The following is a 16591-nucleotide window of genomic DNA, read 5'->3' on the forward strand; positions in this document are numbered from 1 at the left end:
ATTACACAGGGAATATTATCCATAACCGACATAGACCATGTGAGCTTACATGGAATCCGATGTCATATAATCCCACACTAAAAGAAGGCATTCTAGTTGCCGAAGGTAGAACTAAACATATTTAGCATCTAAGTGGATCCACTAGCTCAGCCCTATGTTTGGCACATAGTTATGGGATAGGGAGATTGCTACTAGAAACCCAACCTATTGCATAGCGGAGGAGGTTCCATCTCATGAGTTTACTATAGATGACCCAACCTATTGCATTAGCGGAGGGGCCTTTTCCTCATTGTCCATATCCACTCTATACTAGGCATCATTTCCCAATTATACATAATTAGTATGGAATTGTATCTACATGTGTGAAGGCATACTTTACTCTTCGTTCAATATAATTCACTAAATAGCTCATAGATTCATTTAAGTGAGAACTACCTTTCACCTTAGAATCATTAACATATGAGTAAACCTTTCACGTGATACATATAGTGTTTTATGAGAATAACCTTTCATTCAACACAACAATGCTACTCTAGTCATAGCACATCATATCGTACATAGTCATATCTTATCATCATGGTCATGTACAACTCATGCATAATACTATGAAAGGTGCATATGAGAACTAGCCTTTCAATCGACACCATAGATACATCATATTCATATATATGCATGGAGTGTGTGTGTGTGCGCGCATAATTGTCCTCACAATGGCACAACAACAACAACATTATCATCATAGATACTTCCCTTCTCAATGGAGTCACAACATGTACATAATATCCCAACTAATGCACGATTCACATATATTGCATTTAAGGATCTTTGACCATGTAAAGCAACATATCTAATATTCATTACAATAGACATAGATACATTCATCATAGCAACACCATCATGATCATAACATAACATTCGTATTCATATCGTATCATACTTAGTCATATGTAGGGTTGTAGGGGAGAGGGACCTTATCTCAACACTACAATACACATGGCAAGTAAGCACCTCCACCATAAGTGGATCAACAATTAATAATTAGAATACTTGACAAGTAAACACCTCCACCATAAGTGGATCAATCCATTCATATATAATAACTTCACATAACATACCTTCATAGATTCCCTTCGAGGCCAAGAGTCGAGATCAAGTCTAATATCTTAGATTTGGCACAATAGATAGAAGAAAATCATAATCCAACAACATAACCAATATGATCATTTTTAAGGTAATTCATATCTACAAGATTCTATCATATTCCATTCATGTCTAGGTGATCCAAACTAAGGCCATTCATCAACCCTAGAAGATCACATCTAACCCGTCAATTTGCCTCTTTCATGATATAACCCTAGTCCAAGTCAATTTCATCTTAGATTCATAAGGTAATCAAGAATACATGTAAAACTATACTTAGATCATTTAATTACATCATAAACAACTCTAATTCAATCAATTGAATCAACTTCTAACAACATTCATTGTGTAGAGAAAAGTCATAGCTAGGGTTGGGGGGAAAACTCATGGATTTTTTAGATTTGAAGTTAAAACCATCTAAAATCAATAGTATTACCAATAATAAATATAGTTCAATATTTAAGAACAACTTAGAAAGGAATCCATGGGGTTGAGTTGAAACCCTAGCTTTTGAAGATTTCTAGAATTGAATTAAAAGCTTTCGAGAGGGCTCCATGGGTGATAGCTACCCATGGATGAAAACCACCATACCTTAGGTGTAGAAACCCACGAAAATCCTTAGAGAAAGCCTCCATCTTCAAGCCCCTAGGTTGGTTTCTTCGTTGGTCTTCAAGGGAGTTCTAGAGAGATGATTTTTGGGAGAGAAAGGGAATTGGGTTTTTATTGGTGGGTCTTGACTTGTGCTGACTTTATGACTTAGTTTAGGGACTTATTCAACCTATATATAAGTCATTTAATTAACTCCCTAGGCCCTTAATTAATTATCTAACTTAATTCCCAAACCCCCCAACTTAAAGCTAAAAGTCACAAAACTGGCAGCATCTATGGACCCCAACCTACGGACCGTCATTTGATCTACCGTCCGTAGTTTGGGTCCGTCGATTGGACCTGGGACTGACAGTGCTTCACTATTTCGGCCATAACTCTTTCCTCCGAGATCGGAATTGGGCAAACTCGGTGGCGTTGGAAAGAGGACTCGGAGACCTTTAATTGGATAGGTAATAGAACACCTAATTCGTTTTGAGCTATGAGATATGAGCATTTAAAATTGACCTTCCCTCCTAACTAAAACTGAAAAACTGGCAGCACCTACGGCTCTCCACCTATGGACCGTAGGTGGAGTTACGGACCATTCTATCCCTCCGTCGTTTGGTACTGAGGCTTGGCCATGGGAGCTAAGGCTCCCTAGACTAAGTCCTGACCTATGGAGCTTGACCTATGGGGCGTCAGTTGACTTACGGGGCGTCACTTATGCCTCCTTAAGTCAACCTGTTTTTGACAGTTTTTGGCCAATGTTGGGGTCCTCCTCAAGGACCCCTAGGGTGGTCCTTGGGGGGGTCGTACCCATACGTTTAACCCCTAAACATAGTGTTCTACAAGTGGGTGTCACTTCTACAGGTTTTCACCCTCATACAACACTCCAAACTTCAACAACAAGACCCTTACAACTCACTAGTTCCAATGACTAGTTTTTGGACGTTATAGTCGTTTCTTAACGTTTGACTTCTAAAATCACCAAACTAACTTTAGAAGACATTTTCCATCATTTAAACAAGTTTCCAACTATAAACTAATATGTGAGGATCTAGTTCAACCTACTAGATTTAGTCAAACCCTAGCTAGGTCTTACTAGGTTTTACGGGGTGTTACAATATCCCCTCCTTGGGAACATTCGTCCCCAAATGACACTTAAAACATCTTAATGAATCAAAGACTCATAACCAGCAGCCCAACAAGCATATAATCATCAAAGTGATGTACAATCTCAAAGACACACAACACACAATGAGCATTATTTCAGGAAGGAGGAATTTTAACTCCAATACAACATAGTCAATGCAAATATAAGGAAGTAGGAATCTACATCTATCATTCCATATGCATGACATTATCATGTTTAGTTATGTTCAAGGATGAACTAACTTCTCCTAGTCATAACATGCTCATATGCAAGTTCCCATTTTCAATAACATTCATTTAAAGAGGAATTTCTTAATTTCGATCTAAAACATGCTCATAAGTAATCTCATATATAGTCTCAAGTCATGTCATGTATATTTAGAGTTCACGTAGCTTCTTATCATAATGACACCACCCCCCATAACCCTTCAACAAGTCCACTTGAGATGCACATATGAAGTCCCATACCCCCACATGTGCAAAGCAACTCATCAAAGAGTCATGAGTGTAGTTCCATTTACATACCACATGCAGTGCACAACTTAGGAGAGAATCTCCATCTCAAACATACTTCATACATCATGAGAAAATAGGAACTACCTCTACAAACTCATTATGCATATAGCTTAGACATATTTCATTTCATTGGAGGAATTTCCTTCTCCAACTTAAATCATGCTTATCATATCATCTTAAGCCAACTATGCAATTACTTCTTAAAAGCACATTTAAACCATTCACCTCATGAATCACATAGGCTACATACTCTTATTTTCCCATCAACATGAGGAACATGAGACATGAAAACTCATTTTGTCTTAAAACATGAATCTTCAAGAAAATGCACATCGTTTGGAAATCATGAGATCATATAAATCACACATGACTCCTAAACATAACATAAGCCCAACTAGGAACTCTTTGTCTCACGCTAGAATAGGAATGAAAGAAAGAGATGACGATGTCGGGATTTCAACTAGTCATGCTTTCTAAGCACACCATCCCCTCCTTAGGAGGAAGCCCTCACTACAACCCTCAAGAAAACTTCTTTCAAGCACTCCTAAAGACATAACCAAACTCACATTTTTCTATCCTTGCAAAAGTCTATGGTCCTCAACATCTAGCAATACCATCCTCACATGACACAATAAGTACTAGTTCTTTAAAAAGGAAGCATTTGTACTAGCTTGCCATCTTACTCAAAAGGTGATAACTAATACACATTCAAGAGTCCTGTATTCTTCTAACCATCCGGGCCCTATCAAAAATAAAAACACACCATGTATGCAACCCATCGATACAAAGAGTCACATCAAGGTCTAACATGTCAAGTTCCACCAAGTCATCAAGAGTATTTCTAGGGAACAAGGTAAAGGGACATCTTCCATAAACCCTCTTTACTAATTTCTAACCATTAATCGGGGTAAAATCCAAAAAAGGTTCTATTAACTCATCCGGAGGACTCTAAGCCTCATAACCTCATAAGACATCATACTAGATAAGGCAATACCAAAACACAACAAATCACTTACTATCATATGAAATTACCAACATACCGGTACCTCCATCCAAAAAGTCTTCCAAGTCAGCCCTAGTAGTATCCCTTTCTAAGGCCTTCACTACGATATCACTCAAGGTCTCACATGAGTCTACTACTCAGGATATAAGTTTCTCAAATTCACTCTACCTTATAAGGTGAGAATCCAAGAAAACCTTATTATCTAGGCACATTTTCCCTCACATAGGAGACAAACTACACAAGCTCTCTTAAACATCACTTCTTTTAATTTTAAGGACAGAGCAAGTCATCACTCAAGGCTTCATACTCATCATCCATAATGATTCTAAACCAAGGTGAATGAAACTTCTACCCCTTTTTAAGAGGAATCTCTCACCTCACACATCATAGGTATATCCAAAGCACCAATATCACAACATTCTTTCAACATACTCCAACAACTCATCATGACTTTCTATCAATCATCACACAAAACCCTAAGGCAATCCATCTATGCTAAAGGAATTCATCCATATCCATCATATCATGTCTTACCAAGTCATGTTACCATCCCTGCCATCACCTCTAACATTTTCTCCCTCAATCATAGAAGCATTTACCCTCTCAAGTAGTCACATCTAGAAAACCATCGGACAAGGGATAACAGAGATCTTACAGAGATAGGCTCTATGGCACAAGTCAAGACTAATAAAGAAGTGGAATCTTACACACCTTAAAGCCTCTCATTCATAAGTGTGGCACGTTTCACAATTATGAACAAGACTCTACTCGATGTGGCCTACGAGACATGAACCTAAATTATCCCAAAAACTTATGCTCTGATACCAAGTTTGTCACGATCCGAGACTACCCCCTAGACGTGACATGGCGTACTTGACCCCGAAGGGGTCTAATACAAGCCCTTAGCATACATCATTGCATATGTCATAGAATAAAAGTGGATAATTTAAATTTTTTTCTTCAACAATCGAAATCATTTCTATAAAGTCAAAAATAGTCTAAACATTGTCTCATTGGCCATCTAATACAATCGAATACTTAGACATATAGGGATACAACCCTTACATAGTTCTAAAATGAACTATAAAGAAACTACTAAGGCATCCACTAAGTAAGATGTTTATCCCCGAACTTGAGGACTCATCAACTAGTTTGGAGGATCACTAATTCCCAAGCTTGAACCAATAGATCACATCTTCATGAACCAACCCCCTACATTTGTAGAAAACATAGAAGTATGGGTTAGCACAAAAATGTCATAAGTATGGTAGTTATGCATAAAACCATTAAATATGCTTGAAAAGGGACATTTCATTTGAAATCATGCTTTATGCCATTTTTGAACATCATCTTTGAAATAGTTGGACAATGCAACCAATAAGGCAACTCACATACATTTCATTATAACCTTAGACGTATCATTATAACAACAAGCATAGTCTCCAATATCAATATAATACACATCCCAATCTTCACAATACATAACCTCCAATTATACAAGAATACCCGGTTAAATACCAAGACCATCACATCATGAAGTAATCATCACATAAGCAACCTCTAAAATACACTTGTGCAATGTATCGTAACTAATTTGTATTTACAATGTAAAACACCAATCAAATATCACATTCACATAAACCTTCATATCATAATGCAAACATCACCTTAGCAACCCTAAAAGCATATTTGTGCAATGTATAGTTGGCATCCCATAATGCCAACTATACTAAGTATCCATTTAGAATCACCTTGGTGACACATATTAACTTTAGACCTCATCATAATCCATAATCATACATAAGGAATAATCATACTCATTACATATACAAAAGGAGAGTCATACCATAACAAATATCCAATCAACATATATATATCATATCTTCATGTCTTACCATAGCATCATGAACCAACCCACAATCCCTTTCAAAGCTTACTTGTGCAATTTAAAAGTGAAGTCACATACCCCCACTCCTACTAAGTAAACTTATCAAGAAATCACAAGTATAGTTCAAATCATATTCATTATCTTATTACATAGGGAATATTAGCCACAACCGACATAGACCATGTGAGCTTACATGGAATCCAGTGTCATATAACCCCACACCAAAAGAAGGCATTCTACTTGCCAAAGGTAGAACTAAACATATTTAGCATCTAAGTGGATCCACTAGCTAAGTCCTATGTTTGGCACATAGTTATGGGATAGGGAGATTGCTACTAGAAACCCAACCTAGTGCATTAGCGGAAGATCTTCCATATCATGAGTTTACTATAGATGACCCAACATATTGCATTAGCGGAGGGGCCTTTTCCTCATTGTCCATATCCACTCGATACTAGGCATCATTTCCCAATTATACATAATTAGTATGGAATTGTATCTATATGTGTGAAGGCATACTTTACCCTTCGTTCAATACAATTCACTAAATAGCTCATAGATTCATTTAAGTGAGAACTACCTTTCACCTTAGAATCATTAACCTGTGAGTAAACCTTTCACATAATACATAGAGTGTTTTATGATAATAACCTTTCATTCAACACAACAATGCTACTCTAGTCATAGCACATCATATCGTACATAGTCATATCTTATCATCATGGTCATGTACAACTCATGCATAATAGTATGTAAAGGTCCATATGAGAACTAGTCGTTCAATTGACACCATACATACATCATATTCATATATATGCATGGAGTGTGTGTGTGTGCGTGTCACGACCCAAGCCTAGGGTCTAGACGTGACCGGCGAATGGGGAACCCGAAGGAACCCCAAACAAGCCTCATAACATATCATTACACATCCTTGGTCGCGGAAGCAATTAAAATAACCATAATCGATAAGCATAATCAAGGGGAAGTCGGGACTAAGGGAGCAAGAGAAAAAGAGAATGATACATAAATACCATAGATGAGTCAAGCTCAAGCATAATACACAACTTGTCTAACACCACCTCTAAACATGGTTACTTAGCGGGGGCCAAGACAAACTACCGGGCTCACCCTCATAGTCAACACATAACTAAAAAGGAAAAGTCTTATACATAGCAAGAGATCATAAGCAACGTCCCCGGAATAGGGGACTCACCAATAACCTCGATAGAAAATCGTATTAGCCACGCAGAGGAGGGTGGTCAAGCGATGCTCCGGTCCCTACATGGTGACATCATGTAGGCATAGAGTATGCATTAGTACGTTTGAATGTACTAAGTATATAGGATGCAATGAAATGCAACAATAGATGGACATCATAGGCAAAATGCATAATCATAGCCGATAGATAGCATATTAATGAGATGATATGTATAATGATGCTTACATAAAAATCATATTTAGTGGGGTGGAGTACATGTGTGGCAAGTGACCATCAATATAGTATTTCCAAGGCCTACCACCTCCTTGGAGAGGCAAAAGAGGTACAAACCCCTTAATGTGGTAACCCGGGCCTACCACCCCCGAGCTAGGGACCAAGGTACAAACTCCTCGATATGGTTATACGGGCCTACTACCCCCCGTACTAGGAAACCAAGGTACCAACCCCTCGATACGGTTACCCGGGCCTACAACCCCCCGAGCTAGGCTTGATCGACTCACAACACTTATATAGAGAAAATCATATACATGTGTCCATTTCATCATCATTTCAGTAATTATATAACCATCCGACTCATAGGACGTACATTGGACCTTCCATTTCCTAAGAATTCTATAAATTAGCATTTTATCAAACACATGGTGGGCTACTGTTCATGTAAATAAAATCATGTATTTCAAGAGTACTAAGTCCAACCAATTCCAAAATCCATATAAATCAGTCCACCAACAACATACACATATATATATCAACATTCATAATTTGATAGTGGAAGTATGAAAACCATAAACATCACATAATAATTTCATTTCATGATAATATGCAAAATAGACCATAATAGGGTGTGTAGTAGTAATTTCATACTTCAACAGTTCATAAATAACCATAAGGACCCATAAACTTGAAGTAGAAATAGAGGATAAATGGTTGGACTTGTGGAAAGGAAGGTTTCCACAATCAAATCCACATACCTCAACTTTGGAGAATCCTTGATGAAGATTGGAATGGAGAATTGAAGCTTGAGATTGAGTCTTGAATTCGGAATTAGAACTTGAGATGTTTGAATTTGGTTGAGGATCTTGGTGGAATTTTGGAGAGGGCTTAGAGAGTGTTTTTGAAGTTAAAAATGACCAAGTATGGGACATATCCCCTTTTTATAAAAAAAACGTCCCCAACACTTAGCCTCAAAAAAAAAAAAAATAGCTCACTGGAAATTGCAAATCTGCACATACAAGTTTTACAAAAATGGTCATAACTCCCTCATCCTAACTCAGAATGAAGTGAAAACAAGTGTGTTGGAAAGCTAACTCAAAGAGCTTTAACTTAATAGGTTGTGGCCCTTCCAGTTCCTTGTGTGCTAAGAGATATGCCCCTTTAAAGTTGACCCTCCAAATCACATTTTTGGCGATTTTTGAATTTTGATACGGTTGCTCTAAAATTCGGGTTAGACCCATCTCCCACTCAATTTGACCCCATGAATAAGAATATGAAGTCAAATTTCCGAAATCATGCACAGATTTTGAGATATATGGAAATTACAATTATAGGTGTTTCCGAAGCACATTTTCGGGCATTTTTGGGGTCGTTTCAATATCTCCACCTTGGGAACATTCGTCCCCGAATGTTAAAGAAACGTACATGAGAGACACAAACATGGCAATTTCAGCCCACATAAGGATGCAACAATGCACTTACACCTTATTTCAAGAACCTCTACATAGTTGTAAAACCACAATGAACTTGTCAACTTAAACATGAATGTATGCAATGACATGGGGGCTGAACTTAAGACCTGAGATTTTATAAAGGGCTCAGATCAATACCTTAGGCTTGAGTGGAGTGGAAAAGATAAGGATATCGCCTTTGCATGTCCGCTTCGGCCTCCCAAGTAGCACTTTCAACTTGTTGATTTCTCCAAAGGACTTTAACGGAAGCCACATCTTTGTTTCTCAACCTCTTCACTTGTCTATCTAAAATCTGGACTGGAACCTCTTCATAGGTCAAATTATCTTCAACAACACCCACAACATCAAGAGGCACAATGGCATTCGGATCCCCCACACACTTCTTCAACATAGACACATGAAATACCGGATGAACCAAATCCATTTCGCTAGGCAATTCCAACTCATAAGCTACCTTGCTACTTATCCTCATCACCTTATAAGGACCCACGTATCTTGGGCTCAACTTGCCCTTCTTACCAAAACGAACCACACCCTTCATGGGTGACACCTTCAAATAGACCCAATCACCAACTCGAAATTCAAGAGCACTTCTCCTCACATCGGCATAGGACTTTTGGCGACTTTGGGCCATCTTTAACCTTTCTCTAATCATCCTAACCTTCTCAAGAGCCTCCATAACTAGATCTGGTCCTAACAAGGCCACCTCACCAACCTCAAACCACCCAACCAGTGATCTACAACGCCTCCCATAGAGAGCCTCAAAAGGAGCCATACCGATGCTAGAATGATAGCTATTGTTATAGGCAAACTCAATCAATGGAAGATGATCATCCAACTACCCTTAATCTCCAATACACAAGCCCTAAGCATATCCTCAAGTGTTTGGATAGTCCTTTCGGCTTGTCCATCCATTTGCGGGTGAAAGGCCGTAGTAAGCTTAACTCTCGTACCTAGACCCCTTTGAAAGGACTTCCAAAAGTGTGAAGTAAATTGAGTACCACGGTCTGATATGATGGATAGAAGAATCCCATGCAACCTTACCAAGTCATGAATATATAACCTTGCATAATCTTCCGCCCCATATGTTGTCTTTACCGGTAGAAAATGAGCCGATTTTGTCATCCTATCAACCACCACCCAAATAGAATCAAAACCTTTTCTAGTCTTGGATAAACCAACTACAAAATCCATATTAATTTCTTCCCACTTCCAAGTAGGAATCTCTATGCCTTGGGTTAGACCACCCAGCCTTTGATGTTCAGCCTTGACTTGTTGACAACTATGACAACCGAAGACGAATTTGGCAATGTCCTTCTTCATGCCTCCCCACCAATACACATCCCTCAAATCTCTATACATTTTGGTGGAACCGGGGTGGATGGAGTAGGAAGAATTATGAGCCTCCTCAAGAATTTTCTCCCTCAAACCATCAACACAAGGCACACACAACTTACCTTGGTACCTAAGGGCACCATCTCCCCCTTGGGAGAAAACTTCCACCTTGCCCTCTTTCACCAAGGCCTTCAATTATAACAAGGAAGAGTCAAGATCTTGTTTTGTTATCACCTCATCAACCAAGGAAGACCTAGCACCATCAACAACGACCACACCACCATTACTAACCTCTTCCAACCTAACCCCCAACCTAGCCAACCGATGCACCTCCCTAGCCATTTCCCTATCACCAATATCAACATGAGCTAGGCTACCCATAGACACCCTACTCAAAGCATCCGCCACCACATTAGTTTTACCGGGATGATAATGCACACTCATATCATAATCTTTAAGAAATTCTAGCCACCTTCTTTGTCTCAAGTTGAGATCTTTTTGGGTGAAGACATATTGGAGGCTCTTATGATCGGTGAACACATCAACATGTACCCAATACAATTAATGACGCCAAATCTTTAAAGCAAACACCACCGCGGCTAATTCAAGATCATGCGTAGGATAGTTCTTTTCATGCACTTTGAGTTGTCTAGAAGCATAGGCTATCACCTTACCATTTTGCATTAGGACACAACCCAAGCCAACTCTAGAAGCATCACAATACACAACAAATCCCTCAAGCCCATCTGGTAGTGACAATATAGGAGCGGACACAAGTTTATCTTTCAAGGTTTGAAAACTCCTTTCGCACTCGTCGGTCCACTCAAACTTAGCCTTCTTTTGTGTCAACTTAGTCATGGGAGAAGCAATAGAAGAAAACCCATTCACAAATCTCCGGTAGTAACCCGCTAAGTCCAAGAAGCTCCTAATATCCGACGGGGTCAATGGCCTAGGCCAATTTCTAATCACATCGGTCTTCTTAGGGTCCACCTTAATACCATCCCTCGACACCACATGACCTAGGAAGGCAACCTCCCTCAACCAAAATTCACACTTTTCATACTTGGCATACAACTTCTCCTCTCTCAATCTTTGCAACACAACCCTCAAGTGACCCATATGTTCTTCCTCGCTATGCGAATAGATTAAAATATCATCAATGAAGACCACAACAAAGGAATCAAGGTAGGGTTTAAAGACCCTATTCATTAGGTCCATGAAGATAGCCGGAGCATTGGTCAACCCAAAGGACATGACCACAAATTCATAATGCCCATACCTAGTCCGGAAAGCTGTCTTGGGAATGTCACACTCCCTCACCTTCACTTGATGATACCCGGACCGAAGATCAATCTTAGAGAAGTGGCTAGTCCCTTGCAATTGGTCGAACAAGTCATCAATCCTAGGAAGAGGATATTTATTCTTGACGGTGACCCTATTGAGTTGCCGGTAATCAATACACATCCTAAGGGACCCATCTTTCTTCTTCATAAACAACACCGGTGCACCCCATGGTGATTAGCTAGGCCTAATAAAACCTTTCTCCAACAAGTCCCTCAATTGTTCCTTCAACTCCTTTAACTCCGCCGGGGCCATACGGTAAGGGGGAATAGAAATGGGTTGAGTATCGGGGAGGAGGTCTATGCCAAAATCTATTTCCCTTTCGGGAGGAACACCAGGAAGGTCATTAGGAAAGACATCAAGGAATTCATTTACGACCGAATCTGACTCTATAAGAAGGGTTTTGGACTCCACATCCCTAACCCTCACAAGGTGATAGAGACACCCCTTAGAGATCAACTTACGGGCTTTAATGCAAGAGATGAACCTACCCTTGACTACCACATTTTGGCTCTCCCACTCAAGAATGGGTTCACTTGGGAATTGGAACTTGACCCTACGAGTTCTACAATCAATGGAAGTATAGTATGCATGCAACCAATCCATCCCAAGAACAACATCAAAATCGACCATGTTCAACTCAACAAGATCACAAGGCAATATTTTATGCAAGATGCAAATAGGACAATTTCTATAGACCTTCCTAGCAACAATATATGCACCAATAGGAGTAGACACCTTATATGACTCATGCAACAAGTCGGGCTCAACATGAAACTTTTTAGCAACAAAGGGGGTGACAAAAGAAAGAGAGGCACCCGGATCAATTAATGCATATACATCAAAGTCAAAGATTTTCAACATATCGGTAACGACGTCGGGGACTTCATCGACCCCTTGCCTCTCATGCAAAGCATAAAATCGATTGTGCCTTGGGGCACCATCTTGTCGGCCCCCTCTCCCCAAAGAAATCGCATTGGCACCTTGTGGACGGACCTCCTTACCCTTGTTGCGATTTTGAGGACAATCCATTGCCTTGTGCCCCATTTCCCCACAACTGTAGCAAGCACCAGTATTTCTCAAGCACGAGCCATCATGGCCCTTACCACACTTCGGACATACATCAATAGGACCCATACCACCAACACCTTGGGCCCTTGGAACGTCATTGGCAAACCCCCTATGGGGCGCATGAGAATACCCTTGGCCTTGATGAAACCTGCCTCCCCTTCGACTTTGGAACTTGCCCTCAAAATGGGCCCTCTTGGCCTCATGACCCCTCCTCTTCCTCAACTTCTCCTCCTCCATTTGTTCGGCATAGACCATCAAGCGGGACAAGTCCATGTCACTAATCAACATTGCAGACCGGCATTCTTCACTCACTAGGTCGGACACACCCATCACGAATTTGTTCATTCTAGACCGTGAGTCGGCAACCAAGTGTGGAGCATATCTTAAAAGTTGGTTAAACTTGAGGGCATACTCCCTCACATTCATAGACCCTTGTTTTAAATTCATGAACTCCACCAATTTGGCTACCCTAAGCTCAAGAGGAAAGAATCGATTAAGGAAAGCCGTTTTGAACTCTTCCCAAGACACCACATAGTTTGCCCCCTTCTCTTCCTTCCATTGGTTGTACCATATTTGGGCCACTCCTTTTAATTGGTAGGCCGCCAACTCCGCCTTATTTTCTGACCTCACGCCCATGATAGCTAATATCTTGTGGACTTCATCAATAAACTCTTGAGGGTCTTCATCTAACTTAGACCCATAGAATTTCGGGGGATTCATCCACACGAAGTCTCTCACCCGAGATGCCGGGGTAGGAGCCTGAGGGGCTTGGACCCCGTGGTTGGCTTGATTAGCCATAGCTTGTGCAAATAAAGTAAGGGCATCCCGAAGATCCCCATTGGTCGGTTGTTCCTTGGGTGCGCAGGCTCGTCTTTCTCTTGGATTAGGCATGATCTAGAATAGCAAAGAACAACCATTAAGGAAGAACTTAATTCAACTCTACAGCACGACTTAGAACATGGAGAAGGGAAAGATTTCCTAAAACGTCTCATAGCCTCCTACTCATAGTTGTGGTGCACAACACAACCATGAATCGGACTCTAATCAACGCGGTGTGTTGGACTCCGAGGATCTTTCAACCTAGTGCTCTGATACCAAGTTTGTCACGACCCAAGCCTAGGGCCTAGATGTGACCGCGAATGGGGAAACCGAAGGAACCCCAAACAAGCCTCATAGCATATCATTGCACCTCCTTGGTCGCGGAAGCAATTAAAATGACCATAATTGATAAGCATAATCAAGGGGAAGTCGGGACTAAGGGAGCAAGAGAAAAAGAGAATGATACATAAATACCATAGATGAGTCAAGCTCAAGCATAATACACAACTTGTCTAACACCACCTCCAAACATGGTTACTTAGCGAGGGCCAAGACAAACTACCGGGCTCACCCTCATAGTCAACACATAACTAAAAAGGAAAAGTCTTATACAAAGCAAGAGATCATAAGCAACGTCCCCGAAATGGGGGACTCACCAATAACCTTGATAGAAAATCGTATTAGCCACGCGGAGGAGGATGGTCAAGCGATGCTCCGGTCCCTACATGGTGACATCATGTAGGCATAGAGTATGCATTAGTACGTTTGAATGTACTAAGTATATGGGATGCAATGCAATGCAACAATAGATGGACATCATAGGCAAAATGCATAATCATACCCGATAGATAGCATATTAATGAGATGATATGTATAATGATGCTTACATAAAAATCATATTTAGTGAGGCGTAGTACATGTGTGGCGAGTGACCATTAATATAGTATTTCCAAGGCCTACCACCCCCTTGGAGAGGCGAAAGAGGTACAAACCCCTCAATGTGGTAACCCGGGCCTACCACCCCCGAGCTAAGGACCAAGGTACAAACACCTCGATATGGTTATACGGGCCTACTACCCCCCGTACTAGGCATCCAAGGTACCAACCCCTCGATACGGTTACCCGGGCCTACAACCCCCCGAGCTAGGCTTGATCGACTCACAACACTTATATAGAGAAAATCATATACATGTGTCCATTTCATCATCATTTCAGTAATTATTTAACCATCCGACTCATAGGACGTACATTGGACCTTCCATTTCCTAAGAATTCTATAAATTAGCATTTTATCAAACACATGGTGGGCTACTGTTCATGTAAATAAAATCATGTATTTCAAGAGTACTAAGTCCAACCAATTCCAAAATCCATATAAATCAGTCCACCAACAACATACACATATATATATCAACATTCATAATTTGATAGTGGAAGTATGAAAACCATAAACATCACATAATAATTTCATTTCATGATAATATGCAAAATAGACCATAATAGGGTGTGTAGTAGTAATTTCATACTTCAACAGTTCATAAATAACCATAAGGACCCATAAACTTGAAGTAGAAATAGAGGATAAATGGTTGGACTTGTGGAAAGGAAGGTTTCCACAATCAAACCCACATACCTCAACTTTGGAGAATCCTTGATGAAAATTGGGATGGAGAATTGAACCTTGAGATTGAGTCTTGAATCCGGAATTAGAGCTTGAGATGTTTGAATTTGGTTGAGGATCTTGGTGGAATTTTGGAGAGGGCTTAGAGAGTGTTTTTGAAGTTAAAAATGACCAAGTATGGGACATATCCCCTTTTTATAAACAAAACGTCCCCAACACTTAGCCTCAAAAAAAAAATAGCTCACTGGAAATTGCAAATCTACACAGACAAGTTTTACGAAAATGGTCATAACTCCCTCATCCTAACTCGGAATGAGGTGAAAACAAGTGCGTTGGAAAGCTAACTCAAAGAGCTTTAATTTAATAGGTTGTGGCCCTTCCAGTTCATTGTGTTCTAAGAGATATGCCCCTTTAAAGTTGACCCTCCAAATCACATTTTTTGGTATTTTCAAATTTTGATACGGTTGCTCTAAAATTCGGGTTAGACCCATTTCCCACTCAATTTGACACCATGAATAAGAATATGAAGTCGAATTTCCGAAATCATGCACAGATTTTGAGATATATGGAAATTACAATTATAGGTGTTTCCAAAGCACATTTTCGAGCATTTTTGGGGTCGTTTCAGTGCGCACATAATTGCCCTCACAATGGCACAACAACAACAACATTATCATCACAGATACATCCCTTCTCAATAGATTCACAACATGTACATAATATCCCAACTAATGCACGATTCACATACCATCATGATCATAACATAACATTCGTATTCATATCGTATCATACTTAGTCATATCTAGGGTTGTAGGGGAGAGGGACCTTATCTCAACACTACAATACACATGGCAAATAAGTACCTCCACCATAAGTGGATCAACAATTAATAATTAGAATACTTGACAAGTAAACACCCCCACCATAAGTGGATCAATCCATTCATATATAATAACTTCACATAACATACCTTTGTAGATTCCTTTCAAGGCCAAGAGTCGAGATCAAGTCTAATATCTTAGATTTGGCACAATATATAGAAGAACATCATAATCCAACAACATAACCAATACGATCATTTTCAAGGTAATTCATATCTACAAGATTCTATCATATTCCATTAATGTCTAGGTGATCTAAACTAAGGCCATTCATCAACCCTAGAAGATCACATCTAACCCCTCAATTTGCCTTTTTCATGATAGTAACCCTA

This window comes from Solanum verrucosum, unplaced genomic scaffold, assembly GCF_900185275.1.
Source record: "Solanum verrucosum unplaced genomic scaffold, falcon-dt-bn FXZP01000005.1, whole genome shotgun sequence".
NCBI lineage: Eukaryota > Viridiplantae > Streptophyta > Magnoliopsida > Solanales > Solanaceae > Solanum > Solanum verrucosum.